The sequence below is a fragment of the Lissotriton helveticus genome, chromosome 4_1, assembly GCF_964261635.1.
Source record: "Lissotriton helveticus chromosome 4_1, aLisHel1.1, whole genome shotgun sequence".
Lineage (NCBI taxonomy): Eukaryota > Metazoa > Chordata > Amphibia > Caudata > Salamandridae > Lissotriton > Lissotriton helveticus.
The window spans coordinates 1,035,634,348-1,035,654,179 of NC_136063.1; the positions used below are offsets into that span (position 1 = coordinate 1,035,634,348).

General features: G+C 41.9%; 2 long non-coding RNA genes across 2 annotated transcripts; both read left to right on the forward strand.

Moving 5' to 3' along the window:
- Window positions 1–2,257: 2,257 nt before the first annotated feature.
- LOC144827422 (uncharacterized) lies at window positions 2,258–2,797 on the forward strand. Its single transcript, XR_013610179.1, has 3 exons — window positions 2,258–2,314; window positions 2,420–2,450; window positions 2,637–2,797. It is a non-coding gene; the product is annotated as an uncharacterized LOC144827422 (long non-coding RNA).
- Window positions 2,798–6,577: 3,780 nt separating this feature from the next.
- Window positions 6,578–7,117, forward strand: LOC144827423 (uncharacterized). The gene is made up of 3 exons (XR_013610180.1): window positions 6,578–6,634; window positions 6,740–6,770; window positions 6,957–7,117. It is a non-coding gene; the product is annotated as an uncharacterized LOC144827423 (long non-coding RNA).
- Window positions 7,118–19,832: the final 12,715 nt, after the last annotated feature.

Sequence of the window (19,832 nt, forward strand, 5' to 3'; positions counted from 1 at the left end):
TGAGAAGGTTATTTTCACAAAAGCTGACAAAGGTGGCGCGATTGTCATTATGAATGCAGAAATGTATAATAAAAAAGTTAATGAACACATTTCAGATGACAACACATACAGTAGACTGGATAGGAATCCAACAGCAGAATACACTAACAATTTGAAAAATATCATAGATGAAGCACTGAAACAAGGGACCATTATAGAAAGAACAAAGAACTTTCTACTGAGTTCCGATCCAAAAAGTCCTACACTTCGGATGCAACCTAAAATCCACAAAAACATCAATGACCCACCTATGCGACCTATAGTATCCACGAGAGGGAGCTTGCATGAACCAATTGGCCAACTGATTGACCGATATTTACAACCGATAGTGCAATCAATGCGGACGTATGTCAAAGACACATCTCAATTTCTACAGATAATACAACAGTTAAAGTTGGATCCAACTGAGAAATTAATTTTATGCACAGCGGATGTATGTAGTTTGTACACCAGCATCCCCCATGATATGGGCATTGAAGCGATTGAATCTGCTCTTCTGAATTCAGACTTAGACCAGGATTTTCAAACTTTCTTGATGAAACTGATGTACTTTATTTTGTACCATAGTTATTTTAAGGTTGACGAAACCTGGTATCAACAACTAACAGGCATGGCTATGGGCAACTCAGCAGCCCCAGTATATGCGAATATATTCATGGAATGGTATGAAAATCTTCACATTTTCTCCAATAATGAATGGACACAAAATTTGAAACTACTGATTAGATACATTGATGACTACTTCATAGTATGGACAAACACACAAGATGAATTGCAGAAGACACTAACCAAATTTAACAGTATTGATCAAAGAATTCAATTAACATGGACCATGTCGGACACGACGGTGAATTTTTTGGATGTGAAAGTCACTTTAACCACAGAGGGATTTGTGACTGATCTATATGTCAAACCAACAGATCGAAATAACATGCTGTTATATTCAAGTTTCCACCAACCTAATCTCATAAAAAATTTACCATTCTCACAGATGGCCAGAGTTAAAAGGATCACTTCAGACGAACACACTCTAAACATCAGATTGAGTGAAATGACCAATAAATTTACATCTAGAGGATATCCACAATCACTAGTAGATGATTCAAGAAAGAGGATTGAACAAATTGAAAGAACACAGCTACTTACTACCAGAACCAAACCAGAACAGACAAGAATTGTAGTAGTATCTAAATACTCCACCTCAAGCAACAAATACAGACAAGCGATAATGAAACACTGGTCAATCCTAAACATGGAGCCGGATTTTCAACAATCTTTCAGACAACCTCCGATCTTTGCATATACTAGATCAAAAAATTTGGGAGAAATTCTACATCAGAAACCACAGGCTAATACGAAATTCACAGGAACTAAACCATGTCTTAATTGTGGTAACTGTAACAATGTGATCTGAGGCAATACAATCTGTCATCCCTCCAAAGGGTACCCAATTAAACTGAGAGTTAATGCCACCTGCGAATCGAGCAACTTGATATATGGTATTAGGTGCCCATGTGGCAAAATGTATGTGGGAAAAACTGAAAGACGCATAAAAGTGCGGTTAACTGAACACAGATCAAACATTCGGCTAAAAAACACGAAATCTGCATTAGCATTGCACTTTACAGAAGAAAAGCATCACATATCTCAAATTAAATTCATAATTTTGGAAACTGTTCAAAAAATTGAAGGGAGAAATAATACAAATTTCCTACTGATGAGAGAGAATTATTGGATACAGAAATTGTCGACCCAGAAGCCAATGGGGCTTAATGAAAGAATAGAACTAGCATGCTATTTATGAACCCTCGTAAATTGCTCTTGATGTTTTTCCTGTTAATACTGAGTGTTGTTTCTGTATATGACATTTACACTCACACTTACCTTCTGTTACCCATTAGCTTCCGTTATGGCTACACACACTAATACACCCTGCAACTGTTCTGAACCTTTTAGGTTCGAATCCTGATTACACCACATTTTTTGATTATTTATTTATTATTTTTTCGCAACCAACACAATTTGCAATTGGATGCGTGTTATGTAAATATCATTACTACTTCTATTTTTTGTTCTGGCCAGAACACGATAATCGTGCACATTGTTATTGCACGCCTGTATATACACGCGACATAGTCTGTCTTCCATCGTTGTTGTGTGGCTCTTGTCACATGACCGGAACTCCTCCTTTAAATATACGTAGATGTTTCTGAACTGTGTACCAGCTCGTACCGACGAGAGGATACACACCGAACCGGCATTTCAGAACTTTAAGGTTAGTAGATGTGCTTACGAGCACACGTTAATGGATGATTACTCTAGTGTAATCTGTTGAAGAACGGAGGTTTTAAGACTTGCGCTTTCATTTATTTTATTTCAGATCGTACTCCCACACGGGAGACTCCGGGCATGTGAGTTATCCTTTCACCGTTCTTTTTCGAAATGCATGCATTTCACCATCACAAACTGCTTACTGAGCACTTGTCACACAACACTTGTTTTTGCTTATAAAACAGCTTATAAAGTCACATTATTGTTGTTATTACTTAAGCATACAGTTGATCAGAACATTGATCATATGTTATTATTTTTGACAGTGTCATTTTCCCTGACGAAGGGCATTTTACCGCATGCCCGAAATGCATTGGATACATCATGATGACAATGTCTATAAGTTGATTACTACCATGAAATGTTGGAAATAATTGAAGAAAATCATGAATTTTATTGAAATGTGACTGAAATTAAAACATTTACCATTGGAATTGAACTTCAGAGTGGAAGTCTTCTTATGATATAGGAGACAAATACATGAGTGCCCATGAAGGGATGGTTCTAGAGTACCTCTAGACCCACTTTTTTGAGTTCTATTGTGAATGTCGTTGGACCCTCGACGTTGCCTTCTGGTGCACCAATAGACCTAGCAAACAATTGAATTAACCGCAATTCACAACAAGCAGTGCATTTATCCCTATAATCAGTTTATGTAGCCACAGTGTCCTGTGGATAAATAGCACGCAACAAACAAAGATGGCCAACTATGATGACATTTCAAAAAGCACAGAGGCCAGAGCCTCAACCTTTACTTTTGAAACCAAAGATGCAGATGCAATATATTCGTTGATCAGGGAAGAACTCACTCAGGAAACCACAGGACGATCAAAAGAGCAAAGTATCAGACAATTATTATACTTATCGAAAAGGAAAACTAATCAACAATTACATGCTAGTACCCTCATCAGATACCATCGGAACTTACGCATACCACGTGGACTGCGAATTGCACTAAAACCGTCCCTATGTAAACATTCTAAAAAGTTTCAGGAACGTTGGTATGAGATTCTCAACAAATGCTCGTTAGACTTAATTCTTTTAATAATACAAGAACTATCTACGATCCTAGAAGAACTGAGTGTTGAAATTGAAGAAACTACAACGGAATTATCTAAGATGATGTCAGAAGACGAATTGACTACCACACTAAACGACATAAAGAGCCAGATAGATCGGCATACCAAAGAAATAAACGAACGAAAGATTCGAAAATTTAAGAGAGATACACTTGACTATCGCCTTGGAGAGGTATACACGTGGGCAGAAATTTATGCTCAAAAACGAAGAAATCGACCATACAATTCTAATACTGAAACGTCATCATCTGATAGTGACACCAGTCGAAAACCACGAAAGACACAATTTACACCTCAAGATAGACCGACTGCAGAAGAACCAACAACTAGCAAAACCACTGAAACTAGTCCTTTTTTAGACCAAGGCCAAGCACAAAAAGGAGACCCAGGAGAGGGTCAGGCAAAGGACAAAGAAAGGGATCCACCAACCACGAGAAGTACAACCATGACCTCCAAAGAGAAAGAGAAGGAGAGGAAATCCAAAAAGAACTTACCACAGAGCACCTAGTAATCAACATCAGTGATCATCACTTTAGTCCGTATGAATTAGGGTTATTGCAAAAAGGCACATCTTTCATACCAACTACCACCACTGACAATTTGGAGCTTGAAGTTAGTTTCTTCAAACTAATGCGCAAATTGAGATTGCGACATTTCTTCGACAACACACTACCGGATAGACCCATTCAAGAAAAAGATCAACTTGCTGGCTTACGACCACACAGTACGTTCCAAGCTCCAACCAGTCACAAGACGCTGGATCTTTTTGAAAATTTAATAAAACAAGACATCAAAAAATTAAACATGTCAAACCGAAACGCAGGAATATCACACAAAAGGACGTTGATACTTTACACAAATTAGCTTCAAATGAGAAGGTTATTTTCACAAAAGCTGACAAAGGTGGCGCGATTGTCATTATGAATGCAGAAATGTATAATAAAAAAGTTAATGAACACATTTCAGATGACAACACATACAGTAGACTGGATAGGAATCCAACAGCAGAATACACTAACAATTTGAAAAATATCATAGATGAAGCACTGAAACAAGGGACCATTATAGAAAGAACAAAGAACTTTCTACTGAGTTCCGATCCAAAAAGTCCTACACTTCGGATGCAACCTAAAATCCACAAAAACATCAATGACCCACCTATGCGACCTATAGTATCCACGAGAGGGAGCTTGCATGAACCAATTGGCCAACTGATTGACCGATATTTACAACCGATAGTGCAATCAATGCGGACGTATGTCAAAGACACATCTCAATTTCTACAGATAATACAACAGTTAAAGTTGGATCCAACTGAGAAATTAATTTTATGCACAGCGGATGTATGTAGTTTGTACACCAGCATCCCCCATGATATGGGCATTGAAGCGATTGAATCTGCTGTTCTGAATTCAGACTTAGACCAGGATTTTCAAACTTTCTTGATGAAACTGATGTACTTTATTTTGTACCATAGTTATTTTAAGGTTGACGAAACCTGGTATCAACAACTAACAGGCATGGCTATGGGCAACTCAGCAGCCCCAGTATATGCGAATATATTCATGGAATGGTATGAAAATCTTCACATTTTCTCCAACAATGAATGGACACAAAATTTGAAACTACTGATTAGATACATTGATGACTACTTCATAGTATGGACAAACACACAAGATGAATTGCAGAAGACACTAACCAAATTTAACAGTATTGATCAAAGAATTCAATTAACATGGACCATGTCGGACACGACGGTGAATTTTTTGGATGTGAAAGTCACTTTAACCACAGAGGGATTTGTGACTGATCTATATGTCAAACCAACAGATCGAAATAACATGCTGTTATATTCAAGTTTCCACCAACCTAATCTCATAAAAAATTTACCATTCTCACAGATGGCCAGAGTTAAAAGGATCACTTCAGACGAACACACTCTAAACATCAGATTGAGTGAAATGACCAATAAATTTACATCTAGAGGATATCCACAATCACTAGTAGATGATTCAAGAAAGAGGATTGAACAAATTGAAAGAACACAGCTACTTACTACCAGAACCAAACCAGAACAGACAAGAATTGTAGTAGTATCTAAATACTCCACCTCAAGCAACAAATACAGACAAGCGATAATGAAACACTGGTCAATCCTAAACATGGAGCCGGATTTTCAACAATCTTTCAGACAACCTCCGATCTTTGCATATACTAGATCAAAAAATTTGGGAGAAATTCTACATCAGAAACCACAGGCTAATACGAAATTCACAGGAACTAAACCATGTCTTAATTGTGGTAACTGTAACAATGTGATCCGAGGCAATACAATCTGTCATCCCTCCAAAGGGTACCCAATTAAACTGAGAGTTAATGCCACCTGCGAATCGAGCAACTTGATATATGGTATTAGGTGCCCATGTGGCAAAATGTATGTGGGAAAAACTGAAAGACGCATAAAAGTGCGGTTAACTGAACACAGATCAAACATTCGGCTAAAAAACACGAAATCTGCATTAGCATTGCACTTTACAGAAGAAAAGCATCACATATCTCAAATTAAATTCATAATTTTGGAAACTGTTCAAAAAATTGAAGGGAGAAATAATACAAATTTCCTACTGATGAGAGAGAATTATTGGATACAGAAATTGTCGACCCAGAAGCCAATGGGGCTTAATGAAAGAATAGAACTAGCATGCTATTTATGAACCCTCGTAAATTGCTCTTGATGTTTTTCCTGTTAATACTGAGTGTTGTTTCTGTATATGACATTTACACTCACACTTACCTTCTGTTACCCATTAGCTTCCGTTATGGCTACACACACTAATACACCCTGCAACTGTTCTGAACCTTTTAGGTTCGAATCCTGATTACACCACATTTTTTGATTATTTATTTATTATTTTTTCGCAACCAACACAATTTGCAATTGGATGCGTGTTATGTAAATATCATTACTACTTCTATTTTTTGTTCTGGCCAGAACACGATAATCGTGCACATTGTTATTGCACGCCTGTATATACACGCGACATAGTCTGTCTTCCATCGTTGTTGTGTGGCTCTTGTCACATGACCGGAACTCCTCCTTTAAATATACGTAGATGTTTCTGAACTGTGTACCAGCTCGTACCGACGAGAGGATACACACCGAACCGGCATTTCAGAACTTTAAGGTTAGTAGATGTGCTTACGAGCACACGTTAATGGATGATTACTCTAGTGTAATCTGTTGAAGAACGGAGGTTTTAAGACTTGCGCTTTCATTTATTTTATTTCAGATCGTACTCCCACACGGGAGACTCCGGGCATGTGAGTTATCCTTTCACCGTTCTTTTTCGAAATGCATGCATTTCACCATCACAAACTGCTTACTGAGCACTTGTCACACAACACTTGTTTTTGCTTATAAAACAGCTTATAAAGTCACATTATTGTTGTTATTACTTAAGCATACAGTTGATCAGAACATTGATCATATGTTATTATTTTTGACAGTGTCATTTTCCCTGACGAAGGGCATTTTACCGCATGCCCGAAATGCATTGGATACATCATGATGACAATGTCTATAAGTTGATTACTACCATGAAATGTTGGAAATAATTGAAGAAAATCATGAATTTTATTGAAATGTGACTGAAATTAAAACATTTACCATTGGAATTGAACTTCAGAGTGGAAGTCTTCTTATGATATAGGAGACAAATACATGAGTGCCCATGAAGGGATGGTTCTAGAGTACCTCTAGACCCACTTTTTTGAGTTCTATTGTGAATGTCGTTGGACCCTCGACGTTGCCTTCTGGTGCACCAATAGACCTAGCAAACAATTGAATTAACCGCAATTCACAACAAGCAGTGCATTTATCCCTATAACCAATTTCAAGCTAAGCATGTCATCAGTCACTGCGGGCCCTGTCATTGTTCTTGATCTGGGTTTTTCCCTTCTCAAAACCTTCTCAGTAGGGGGTCGAATATGAATTTGTCTGGCAGCTAGATTTTTTGATTTTCGCTGGAGGTGACCCAGCCTGCAGCGGGGTGAAAGAATTGCAATACATGGGGTCTGAGAAAGTATACAGGGGTTCAGTAAAGGGCAATCTTTTCGTAATATTATTAGAATAATACTTATTTTGGAGTGGAATTAATGAACGAGGCAGTGTAATGTTACTGGTATTAGTACAGCGCACTAGTGAATCTTTTTTGCTGAAGTTTTCTGGATTCTGTGGAATATGAATTCCTGCAGGGTTATTAGTTGTTTTGACTGTATTCCACCACACTGCTGACAGACCCGGATATGAGAAAGTAAGCACTGGTTTAGAGTAGGTGAAAAATGTTGCACTAGATGAATCAAAGGCATTCCATGTGTGATTTTGGTGCGTTTATGCGCATGCATGTGTGTATGTCTTGAGGGCTTGTCCGCTCAGTGTTGTTCATGCAAGATTCTTGAAATAAGCTGCTTGTGAAGTGTAACAGGCATTGGACGTTAGAGTTCAGTGAATAGCTTACAGCATGGAAAGGTGGACCTAATTTATGGTGTGTGCAGGGACCTATGCCATGATAGGCAGATGCAAGCATGGGCAGGGATGAGCTGAGCAGCCCCAGATGTACCTTTAGAGTTGAAATTAAGATGATTGTTGCCTTTTTAACAAGCTCTCCACACTAACATTTGTTTTGCTAACTTCTGACCCATCGTAAGCAATCTACCTACTACTGTATATTGGTTATAAAGATTGAACATAACTTATCACAGAATCCAGTTGTTGAGTGTTAGACCTGTCAGCCTTAGGATGGACTTCCACCCAACTGTTTGCCTCCCTCTTCCATTTGTTCTTGCTTTCCCTGGCATTAGGACTCTGCACATGTTGCCAGTGCTAACTAGTGCTTAAGTGCATGTGCTCACTCCTTAAAACATGGTAATATTGGCTTACCCTTAGTTGGCATATTTTGCTGACTAGTCCTTAGAAAAGTGGTACTACGTGTACCAAGGGCATGTACATTAAAAGCTGTTAGTGGGTCGTCCGCACACCAACTTAAATAGCCCTTTAAACATGTCACAGGTCTGCCACTACAGGGCCTGTGTGTAAAGTTTTAAACTGCCACTTCGACCTGGCAAAATAAACTTTTTCCCAGGTTCAAACCTTCCCTTTTATTACTTATAAGTCACCCTTAAGGTAGGCATTGCACAACCTAGAGGTAAAGGTACAGTGTATTTAAAAAGCAGGATATGAACTTTTAGGTTTTACAGTTCTGTCAGTAAAAAACACTTACATTTGTTTTTCACTACTGCAAGGCCTATCTCTCCCACAAGATAACATTGAAGTTGCTAATTTTCAAATAAAGGAATGGATAAATACTTTATTTAGACATTTAAAACGATTAAAATGCATATCAAAATAGCATTTAAACTTATTTCATTAAAACATAATAAGAATTAAATCCTGAAAAAAGCACATAAACATTGTGGTATAAAAAATGTAAGTCTCAAGAGCAGCAGGGTAAATTCAGCACATACATGTTAAATGTAGGCAACTGTAGGAAAAAAACGTCTAAAGTGTTCCTAACATATCAGGTAAATTGCATTTGACTAATATCGTAAGAGGGCCACTTGGGCACAAAACACTTAAGACTCAAGAGCAGCAGGGTACATTCAGCACATACAGGTAAAAATATAGTAATCTATAGAGAGAAACAGTTTAAAGTGCTCGTAACATACTGGTTAAAGTGCAAGTAAAGTTTAACATAAGAGGACAACCTGGGCAACCCCCCATGGATGTAACTCGGAGACTGTTATTTTGAGGTGGTGATTAAGCAGACCTATTACCAGCGGAGTTTCTATTTGCTTACTGACTGAGTTTCCATTTTCAAAACCTCAAGTGAAGCCTTTAAAAGAAGTGATCTGCAAACGTTCATGTAATACAAACATTGCTTAGCAGCTATATCAAAAGCCTCATTTAAAGACAGGGTTTTCAATAAATAGTAGAGAGAGGCTGCAATTCTCACAAATATAGTTTTACTGCCACTAGTTTTAAAATTTTAGTAAAGTTACTATTTAAAATGCGGTCAGTTACCTTGAGGCAGGTAATTACTGCCTGCCTGCATGTACGTATGCCACGTTGGTTAAAAAGAGTTCTTATTGGTCTGCTTCTTTCAAGCAACAGGCCTGGGCACAGGCATGGTATATGGGTGATGTCCTCCTGCCCAGTCTTACACAGTCTGCAATAAACATTGTTGGTGGTCCTGAGCCAGGGCGCTGCATGGATAAGGCCTGGCTGGGAGATAACCAAAGCAGTGTCTAATAAAGAGCTCTTTTAACTGCATTGGCCATCCGTCTTCCAGGTAGGGCTGGGACTTAAGAAGCTTCTATTTGCCTAGGATTATCCATGTATTGGATCTGGCTGAGAAGGCCTATTTATCGTTTAGCACAGATGTTTTTTCCAGAACGCTGTCTACCCCCTTTTTAGGTCTTGCCTAGCAGCGCGCATGCGCTGAATAGACAAAAAGACCTTAAGCCGTCGCTTTGGCTTTTCAGCCAAAAACGTGCACGCCTTCCATTGCCTTCAATGGCAACACGTGCACGTGTGGCGTTTCACTTGCGGGAGCGAGGAACACGCTTGTTTATTAATGGGGCAGCCTCCAGCTGTGTACTCTAGTTTTAAAATTGGGCGGTACTTTTATGTTTTCTTGCAATAGTGCCTCTTCACCTTTAGGGTCGGGTGACATCACCAGTGAGTCAGGCGCGAGGTGATGGCTCGCGAGTTCACATAAATTAGTTGATTGCGGTCACAGTAAAAGAGTCCCATATTTCTGAAGCAGGCCGCAGCAGCCCTCAGGGATTTCCTGTCCTAGTCCAGTGATCATTCACAGCCGCTCCAAAAGGACCTTGCGTGGCATGACTTCGACTGCTAGGCATAAATAAGCAGGACGTACGGCCCTCGCTCCGGGTCATCAGAGCATTACCTCGGATGCCTGCAGAGCCTGGGTGGCAATGGGCGGGCTCACACATCCGGGAAGGCACGCTCTGTACGCCTGAATGTAGCACTATGCAGCACGCATTCCCTGTTTACTGTAGGAAACGCTCTTCTATCGACTTTAAAACTTATTTTCGCTTTGGGAGTCTAGAATGTGCAAGTGAATGTGTTACCTCTGTTCCAACCTTCGCCCTGGTCTTGATAGTTTTTTTCCGTGCTGCAAACATCTTGGTCGTAGATCACCCTATTGTATGTACGGCAATATAAACCTAAATCATGCCCCAGAGGGATTGCGTTTGTTTGTCCAAATGGGATATCCCCAAAAATATCCCGATACTGGTAGCCCTAAGGGATCTCTCTCTTGTCGTGTGGCGTTGACCTGAACGAACAGTGCGCATTCAGAATCCAAGTTGTTGCCATGGTCTGGGGTGTGCGGCCTGTCATTGTCAAATTCCTGCCTTGACCCCGAGACTTGGCTGTCTTCGCGCACGCCCTTCTGTGGAGCGCACGGACACAGTGCCACTGTTAGCAGCCTAAAGAGGGCCCTATGGGCGGCGCGGGCCACTAGCGCTCTGCTTCTGCTGCATTCTACGCATGAAATTCTTATCACCTACTGAAAGCAGCTCTTCAGAGACTTTCCCGCAGGATAGTTGGAGTTGCAGCTCCCACCCCCGCCAACCCTTTCATGAATAATATGTTAGGGTTGCCCATGAATTCAAGATAGTGTTGAATGAGTAACCACGCATTTTTTGAGCGGAAGATACATCGTTACAAGATCCATAAATCACTGCCTAGATTTACTCGGGTCCAAGTGATATGCTCATTTTCCTCGTGTGATATAGGTCAATGCCCTCTCTCAGAGTACTGGGACCTTCATAGAAGCCTATCCACCCCTCCACTTTTCTCTATTTCCTGTTCCAGTGAGGTTGCATTTTTTTTTAGGGGGGGGAGTGGATTTGTTTTGTTTGTCTGACTTTTGTGTCTCGTTGCCTCTGAGTTTTAGTTTTATTTGGTTTCCTCCCTGTGTGCCTCTCAGCAGTTTTATCACCAGGATGCCTGAAGGTCGCAAAAATGCTTTAAAAATGTAACTACTTAAATTCATTTGTATGAATCATTATTTCCTACTAGAAACCATGTCACCTCACAGTTGCTCAGGATTCCACCCGGCCCTGAAACATTTAAGGGATGTCATTCTAATTTCAAAGCACAGCTTTCATGGCACTCAGTGACTTGAGAAATAAAATTGCATCCACTCCAAATTACTCTTTGTGGGTTAGGTTTCTTGTTCAATACAGCTTCAAGTTGCCATGTAACTCCACCTTGTAAAGCTGTGGCAGGTAGGCCATGGGTATCACTGTGCAGTTCAGCATTATAAGTTCCCTCCATGATTGACAATCCACATGGAGTTGGTGCAATCACAGACTAGTGCCACCTGACACAGAGTCCCTTTTCTTCACATAGCAGGAGCTGGCGTGGAGTAAACAAAAAACACCCTATGTATGCACAGGCCCAACGGGTGAGACAACAGTCCACCGCGCCACATGCAACGGGCTGGTTCAGAATGAAAATCTTGTGCTGGCCAGTCAGAAACTGTTTGCTCTAATGTTATCCCTAGATGTAGGCTGTCCAAAGAAGACAGTTGCCAATGATACAGCCAAAGTCGACCAGGGGGCCTTAAATTATGTTTGTCCTAGGGCCCCCAAAATCCTTAAGCTGTCCTCATCCGAATCATATACTGTATGCAATGCAAACAATAATGTGTGATCTGATCTTGGCTTCGGTGTTTTGCATTCATGAGTCTGTATCAGATTCCAGATGCTCTCTACATTGGGTTGTCAAACCATTTCTTTTGGTCGTTTTGAAAGTGGGTTCTCGGATGAGCGTTTGCTGTTTCTGCTTTACTCATATGCCACAGGTGTGGTCTTCTTGTTCTTTGACAGAATTTAAGGGGGGTAGTTGGTCCATAGATTGTATATGTGTCGTACCTTCAGTTTAGTTACTTGTTTGGACCTACTTGATTGATAGACCTCTTTCAGTGTCCTACGTAGTGCGAACATTACAACTACCATATATTTGAAAAGGGGTTGTCGCCCAGTTTCCAGTTGGGCAGGTCCTTCAGCTCGGCACTTTTTTTCTTTTTACTTGATTTTCTCCTGACTTTGGTGTGTTGTGTCCCCCTTCTCCATTCACAAACATCCCTGATGAGTCAAACTGAAAGCAGAAGCTGTCACAATGCATGAATGCAAGTGGCGCAGTAGGAGTCTAAGTTCCCATACTCTCTCTTCATAGTCTGTCATTCTGTGAGTTGCAAGAGTCTACGTTAATCCATTCCTACCTCCCCTCTAAATCTCTCTCTCTTGAGAGACCTAAATTGCTAAAGCAAGTCTCTAGCGGCTTGCCTGAAAAAGATGCATAGCATATAGGTTTCCCATGATAGCCTAAGAGCAGACACATTACTGTTCTAATTTCACTCCTCTAACGTTTGTGGGAAAATGTTTAGCACTTGGATAATGATGGAAGTTCAAATCCACTAGCTCCTCGGTTACACCCTGTAAATTTGGCATTGTATTCCCCAATTAATCAGATTTTTCGTTCTGCAGGGCACCAGACCGAAGCCTACAGAGTGAAGATGCGTGTCATCTTCCATGGCTGAGTACCCATGCCTTGTTCTTTGTTGTTAAGATAGATTACCTCCTTAGTGGAAGTCTGTCATTTATAGAGTAAAGTTCACTGGATATAAATCGAGTATAATATTTGTTGCTGCCATTAATGTAGCAAGCATTGGCATAGCCAATAGGTCTCACTTTTGGGACCTCATAAGTATTTAGTTATGCAGCATGTCCCAAAGGCGAGGCCTATTGGCTATGCCAATGCTTGTTTGCAAATGATTCTGCAGGCAAAGTGCTTTCACTAACCCTCCGAACAGCCAGGTCATCAATCACCTGGTCTAACTACTGCCAGGAGGGTGAGTTTTAATTTGTTTGTACTTCACACCAGAGAGCATGGCATAGTTGGGTATCCGACAATAACTTAATTCTCTTTCAAACTTTGACGTAGAACCCTTTTCTTGCAGTTGTTTGGTTTAGTAAACCAAACTCCAGTCTTATCTGAGCTACTTGGTGGAAGTTTTTCTACAATCACGTTTAGCAGAGGAATGTAGTTAGGAACTACTAAGGTTCTCTGCAAGTTGCCGAATGTGAGGGGTAGATTGTTACTCTCCCTTGGCTGATCCTGCTTGTGCTGAAGGAAGGAGGCTGATTGTCAAATAGTACCCCGAGGTATCTGTAGGCTTGAATCATTTGCAGTTGACAACCTTGTAAATAATAGCTGTGAGGTTTCCTTTTTCTATTGCTCACTTCCATCAACATGTTTTTTTTCTCATTTATTGGAAGCCCTTTAACAGACGAATAATGAGATAACTTGTCAATGAGGCCGATTTGTGTTTGACTTAATAATATTACATCATCTGCATATAGAAGATTCGAGATGCACATGTCTACTAATCTTGGGGGGGGGGGGGGTGCGTTTACTTCCTTTAAGGCTATAGACAGGTAAGCCAGGAAGAGATTAAACAAGTACAATGCCAACACACATCCTTGTTTTGAATGAGCAGAGCCAATTGGTTCATGTTTGATGTCTCTGGAATCCCAATTTAAAATCCAATTTATGGTGAAGTTTGATTTTAAATTACAATTCTGAAAATGCCACTTTTAGAAAGTTGGGATTTTCTTGCCTTAGCCATTTAGTACCTGTCTCTGGTCACATGACTCGGTGTAGTTGGCAATTTAATTTTGTGTATTTCTCCTAGGCAGCCGCACACAATGGGAGCTTATGTGTGAATAGATGTGTCATCACTGTCTGGATGGAAGGGAGAAGCTGTGTCCAGTCTCACTTTAACATGAATAGGGCACAACTCTGCACTCTTCAGTGAGTTCCCGACTCCCAAGAGGTGCCTCTCAGGTCCGGGGCACTTGGTGTGGCTCTCGAGCTCTTATATTCAAGCTTTTGGGCACTTCATGGCTGCGAACAGGCCTGTTGGCACCGGAACTGCGCTGTTCGCATGGAAAATCAGCACAAGCTTCCACAAGTTTGTCTCTTCGCACAGCAAACATTGATCTCCCTTGTGCCCCGCCAGCACAAAATACCAGCCCGCCCATCCGTAATGCATGGCTGATCCTCGTACCATGCTGACTACCACCATCAATAATCTCCTTACTCCCGGTGATCTTCTTTCACAGGAATGGGACTCTTGGCACAAAACCTGTGAAGGTAAACTTTCAGCAGAACTGATCTGGGTCTGTATCTGACCTGCACTCCACCACCGTCAGTTGTAACTTTTGAATTTGACCCAGTCCAGCGTGATCATATATCTCTGGTTGTTGCTATATGATTTTTAAGTGCTATTTTTTTGTTTATTCTGTACAAAAACATAACTTTAGTTCCACTGATTGGATTTTTGCCTTTTTGGTCTTATTTCATTTAATACATGTTCTTCTATTTTTCTAACCTGGTGTGAGATCTTTTTATGTGGTGTTTTTACTGTTTGAAATATAGCCCAAATAGTTTACACATTGCCTATAAATTAGGCCTGACTGCTCTCTGCCAAGCTACCAAGGGGTTCAACACAGGTAATTTGTGGTTTGGTGTTGCCTTACCCTGAATAGGCTTGTGGTTGCTGCTTGGCCAGGACTCACACCCCAATCAACCAGTAACCCAATTTCTAACAGTCAGAGGATCGACTTCCTTACATTTAAGTCCCAATGTTTCATTCAATTTTTGGATGTATAGCCACCAACTATCTCCACCTATTCAGGCATACAAAGAGAAAGATTTTTCCTTACGCAAATATTATTGTTAATTCAAAGAATTTGTATGTCCTGCAAGGTGGGCAACTGTGAAGTTCATAGGTTGCCATAACAATATTTTCAGATGTACTTATTTACACGTGCCTAAGTCTAAATAAAAGTGCATGTTATCTGGAAATCTAAAGTGATAACTTTAATCAAAAAGAAAGAACAAGCATTGACAAAGCCAAAAGATGTGACTTTTGTATAGAGGAATGTGCATATAGATACAACCATACAATATCTATGTATTTATGATATCACTGATAATTTCCTTCACAAAGAAAGATCAATGTGCACCCTAGATATCTATGCATAAAAAAGTGAAGACACTTGCAAGGCAGTAATGATCATCGATGTCTCCAACTAGTAATGAACATCCATGGCACCACATAGAAATAAGCCGTGGAGACCTACGGAAATAATTAAACCTGTTAGCCACAGGTAAACAGCTTAAAAGGCCTCAGGCAGTAATGAAGCTCAATGGCTCAAAACAGAAAAACCATCAATGGACCCAGTCAGTAATAAGAATCAAAGAGCACAGGCAGTAATGAGCATCAATGGTCGCTGTCAGTAATGAGCATCAATGGCACAAAACGGTAATGAGCATCAGAGGACCCAGGAAGCAATGACGTCGATAATGGCAAAAGGCAGTTTCACTCTTGGCTTTGGCTGATGTGATGAGTTGTCTCCTTGTGGCACAGAGAGAACTTAGTAGTGAGAGGATGTTGTAACATCAGTTTTCGTCTAGTTTTCCCCTATCTGCAAATAGTGCATTTGTGGGTGGTGAGGTCAGTGGAGCACCAGGGTACTAATTATTTAGAATTGCATTTGCATGGTTTTTGTAGTAGTGGTTTTCATGATTTTGCAGATTTGAGGTGAACTTATTAAGAAACACTATTCATTTGTGCAGTGTTTCTGCCCTCCTGCCTTGTGATCACCTTGGTGTGAGTCCGTGTCCCAGGGTTCAACAGTTCCTCTTGGGAACAGCTGCCAAGGGGGAGGCGTGGTCAACACGCTTAACGCCCCACCTCAACCCCTGTTGCGTGGGACAATCTTAATTTGTGCAGTGTTTCTGCCCTCCTGCCTTGTGGTGAGAAAGCAAACAACACACAATTGATGACGGAATGCAGAACAAATGAAAACATTCACCCCCAGTCAAGAGATCTGGGTTAAAGCCATCATTCTGTTGCTCACATGCCACCCCAGTTTAGACCTGTCCATATGCAAATCTGTCTTGACCCTGTGCCTCATGGGAACATTCCAGTCCGAACTGCCAAGCCAGGTCCTCCCTGGACCAGAAACAAGCATCCTAGCACCGGTTTCAGGGTTTCACCCCTCTTCAGCCAGGATAGCTTGATTCCAGTGGCACAGTGAGCCCAGGACCCACTTCTGGGCATACCTTGTGGTCACCCTGGTGAGACTCTATGTCCCAGGGTGCAACAGTTCCTCTTGGGCACAGCTGCCGAGGGAGAAGGCTTGGCCAACACACTTAAAGTGCTGTCTCGACCACCGTGGTATGGATATTGTACGGGCCGTGCCCGAGCCAAGTCCGGGCTCATACGCGCCTGTCAGTGAAAGGAAGAGGGAGGGCAGGGCCACCCTGCTTGGCTTTTAGTCAGTTTTATTACCTTTTTTCCCAGTCCTTGCTATTTGCTGACTTATCCCTCACCTCAAGACTACTTCCTAAATAATGCCATAAAGCTCGCACTGCAGAACATTTTATTGGTCTTGCTCCTTTGTAGGACTTCTCCATCATTGTGCAAACACCGCTATCGAAGTACTAGCTGAAAGAGTGGTACTGATTTTATTATTTCCCCTAAGAATTGTGAGGACATATGTGAGGGCCAAAGTTTAAGCTCCTCTTCTTTATTTCCTTGCAATTCTTGTAAATTCTTGTGTGTAAACCCTAAACCCGTTCCTCTCTTGATGGGGGGTGGAAGCAAAAAGCATTTGTGCTGGGGCACTACTGGGGGGGTGCCCACTCACTTATTCATCAATTAGTCTCTGTTAGACCTGGTACCATTGGCGTGGGTCTCCCTTCCATTTTTGCTATTGCCTAAAGTGTTTTTGCTGGTGTTAGATGCTTTGGGCACTGTGCCACTGCTGTCCAGTGCCACAGTGCAAGTGCTCCCTACTGTAAATTAATGTATTGAATAGTGATTCCATGATTGCCTTGTTTGGTTTACTTGTCAGACCCTGGTACAGTGCACTGAGTGTGCCCAGGCATTGTAAATCCAAATGCTGCTGGTGGGCCTGCAGCACTGGTTGTGCCACCCACAGAAGCATCCTTGTAAAATGTGTCTAAGGTCTGCCATTGCAGAGCCTGTGTGCAGTCTGGTACTGTCACGCTGACTGGGCAAGTGCACCCACTTGCCAGTCCCTAAACCTTTCCTTTGCTTCATGTCAGACACCCCTATGGTAGGCCAGAGGGCAGGGCATTGTAAGTATAAGGTAGGACAAGCCCTGATGTGTGTGGTATGTCCTAATAGTGAATTTTAGCCTTTTTCGTTTTTCACTATTGCAAGGCTAACTGTTCTCCGTAGGCCAAAATGGGCAGTTAGATTAATACATTCTTATTATCCTAACTGACTCAGGGAACAATATAGAAATTCGAGTTAAGTATGCCTGAACTCAGAATGATAAAATACATCGTTTAGTGAAGTTGATTTTAACAGTCTATGTTTGAAAATGCCACTTTTAGAAAGTGGGTATTTTCTTGTCTAACTATCCAAAGCTTGCCTCTGCTAGGTTGTGAATTCCTTATCTGGAGTTTGAGTGACAGGGCTGGGGGATTCCAAGAGACAGACTGAGTCAACCCAGTGGTGAATAGAGAGATCTGCATCTAGATGGGTGGGAGAAGAAGTTGCACCTGGGACCTGAATAGGGCTGTGCCTGCCTTCCACAATGCTGGCTCCACCTCCTGGGGTGCGACTGATGTCTCTGCCCTCCACTGTGAAAGAAGAGAAGGAATGAGGTCAACAAAGTGCTCCAGGGCTGTGCTTTCCCTCCACAATGGTGGCTTCACCTCCTGTGGGGCGTCTGATGTTTCTGCCCTGCACTGTGACAGAAAAGAAGGAGTCCTGTAATCAGAGTGTTTCAGAACTGCTTTGGACTGGGCAAAGGACCCTCTCCCCTCAGAGAACAAAGGATGTTGGGGTATAAATATTGGGACCCTGATCCCAAGAAATTAGATCACTTTTGGACAAACAAGAAGAAACCTTTACTGAGGAGAGGAACCTGAAGAAACTGAGGAGAGACTATCCCTAAGCTGAAGTGCTGCTTGGGGGATTGGCCTGCAGTGGTTGTCGGATTGCCAAAGGAAGGAGAAAGGAACTTTGTGTACTTTATTTTCAACTTGTAAGGATCTCCAAGGTCTTGGAACAGAGCTTGCCTCCTGCTGAAGTCTCAGGGAAAACAGACTCCACCCCCAGCTCCCCAAAGTTTTTTTTAAGTGCCTGCTGCTGTTTTGGGCTTTCTGTGGGACTGTGTGTTGCAAGGAGCTGAAAGCGCGACTCAATGAGGTAGAAGCGTGTCGCCGTCGCTGCTTCTGCAGTCGCAACTCCGAAGGAGGGTGTCGCAGCTGTGGCTGTCATATTGCACCGAATCGATAGAGGCATCTCGCAACGAAGAGGAAGCGTGTCGCCGTCGCTGCTGCTGCCGTCGTAACTCCGAAGGAGGGTGTCGTCGCTGTAGCTTTCATATTGCACCGCATCGAGAGAAGTGTCTTGCAACGAGGAAGAAGCATGTTGCCGTCGCTGCTGCTGCTGTCGGATCTTGAATGTCGCTCTGTAGCTACCAAATTGCACCGCTTCGAGGAAAGTGCCTTGCATCCCCTGGAGAAGCGCGCCGCCGTCGGAGCTGCTGCTGTCGCATCTTGGATGTCGCCGCTGTAGTTGTCGCATCATGCAGAAGCTTCTCGCAAACACCGGAGAAGAGTGTCGCAGCTGAAGCTGTTGCAGTCTTGGACTGATCCAAGCCCAAAAGTTGGATTCTTTTACAATATTCTCAAAAAGGGGTTGTCTACTGAGATACAAAGCAGTTTGGACAGTGTGGTGCGCTGGACACCAAACCCTGATGGGAGATACAAGCCATTTATTGCATTACAACAAAAAGAAGCATGAGAAGGATAGAGAAAAACAATAGCAAGACTGGAGAGACACTACTAGATTGGTCCAACACAAATTGAAAAAGACGGCTCTCAAGAGGGCAGCATTGGCCGCAAGAATGCAAATGGCACCAGTCCTAAAAGGTGCTCCACAGCAAAGTCCATAGGGTTTCAACCTAGCTAAAGCTGCAGTTTCCATGGAGGTTGGCAGCAACCAGACCCTAGGAAATGTTACTATTGCAACAGGATGGGCCCCCTGGAAGACAGATGCTGGGAAACAGCATGCCACGACAAAGATTGATGGGCGGGGTCAGCCACCAGAAAAATCTTCATCCACAAAACCAAGCCCAGGGAAACATGAATGGGCCTTACATTCAGCCGCAGGGAGGTCAGACAGCAATCCACACCTCTGCAAAATGGATCAAGTAGTTAGACAAACATGGGGGAACCAC